The 1,539-nt window shown below is 44.6% G+C and overlaps 1 pseudogene across 1 annotated transcript; it reads right to left on the bottom strand.

Annotated features, from left to right (window-relative positions):
* Positions 1-249: 249 nt before the first annotated feature.
* Positions 250-1,156, bottom strand: LOC308051397 (tumor necrosis factor ligand superfamily member 10-like; annotated as a pseudogene). Its single transcript has one exon. The product of its transcript is annotated as a tumor necrosis factor ligand superfamily member 10-like (transcript).
* Positions 1,157-1,539: the final 383 nt, after the last annotated feature.

The raw sequence follows: 1,539 nt of genomic DNA, 5'->3' as shown, positions 1-1,539 counted from the left end.
TCCTATCCTTTCAAGATAAGATAAGGACTGAGGACTAACTTTCAGTTTTCTTTTTCTATACAACCTGCAAAGCCTCAAGATAAGGTAAAGAATCTTGGATATAGTTTACAAAACTTAGTTACAACTACAACATTTCCCCTCTTTGAAAATGCTTTTCTATTCCTAGACAATGCATTTTCACTCCATTTTAATCAGCTCTTTCAATAACTGACCCTCATCATGGCTTCTTTGGAGCACGGTTTTAATCTTTTAAGCAATCATAAAGGCTCCAAAAAAACTTGCTTCTTTGTTCATGTCATCTATGTTACCGTTACTGATTGAGACAAAAATCCTGTCCTCTCTTTTCAGCTGAAACACGCCACCTTGGTAGATGGAGTAAAGTCCATATTCTGCCTTTTTAGACCAGCAGCTTGTTCTTGCACTTTTCATGAGCAAAATGGGCACTGGGTAAATTAGTCAGTTTGTAAACATATTGGACGAGCTGTTTGGGGTTCCTGACTTGTGCTAACAAATCTGAATCCTTGTTCTCATTTTCACGGAAACAAAAATAAATTCATGAGTAGATGTAATAAAAGCCTGTCTGGGGTATCACTAACTCACCATTTCTCTGTTCCACATTGTAAAGGAAAGAGTGGCCTTTTCTTGACGATTCCCAGTTTTTGTTGTTTTGTTTTGTTTTGGGTTTTTTTTCGCCATTCCCTCTCCTGGGTGAGGAATCTATGCGTGGGGACAGGGAATTCTTCCTGTTGCTGTCGCCCGTCAGATGTGCCGCAATCCTGTTGATGGGACCACGTGGCTGCTGCCCATTGGTCTGTGACAGCGTCAGCACTCTGTCAGCGTTGACTGCAGATATGTTTTCCTCGTAGCTTTTCGACATCCTTTAAATTACCTTTCCCAGGTGCCACTTTACTTGCCAGCAGGGGTCAGCCGCTCTGTCTTCACATTCAATTAGATCAGAGTTTTGGATGAAACTTCCCATTTCCTCCCTAGTGAGACAAGCGATGCTGCTCTTGGAGTACGTGTCCCGGAGCTGTTTGAGCTCGTTGGTGAGGTAGAGGAAGGTGACGGCCACACAAACAGACTGCAGGAACACGGTGACGACCAGCATGGCCCCGCAGGTCTGCCCAGGGCTGGGACCGGCCGCGGGCAGCATCATGGCTGGGTAGGGCTGGTCCCCACGCAGCGCTGCACTGTTCCCTCTGGCGGCGGAGCAGGCCGGGCTGGGGTTCACCTGCTGCTGTCCCGCTGTTAGCAAATGAAACACGTAATTGTATAAATTCTGATTACCCTTTACATACACACTTGGATTTGGATCAGGTGCTTCATATGGTTTGCCATACAAAATTTCGTATGGGCTTAACTAACATTCCGCACTTAGGTTTAATCCTAATACGCAGCGGCTTCAGCATTATTGAATTTTTGGTTCCTGAGAAATCTTGCTAAGTTGCCTTTTTAGGTTTGATTTTTTTTTTTTTTTCCTTTCTCTCCACCTGTCCACTAGACTGGGGTCTCCATGCATGGGGTATGTAATTCCCATTT

This window comes from Nesoenas mayeri (assembly GCF_963082525.1).
Source record: "Nesoenas mayeri genome assembly, chromosome: W".
In the NCBI taxonomy this organism is placed as follows: Eukaryota; Metazoa; Chordata; class Aves; order Columbiformes; family Columbidae; genus Nesoenas; species Nesoenas mayeri.
This window is presented reverse-complemented; position numbering and strand designations above follow the sequence as displayed.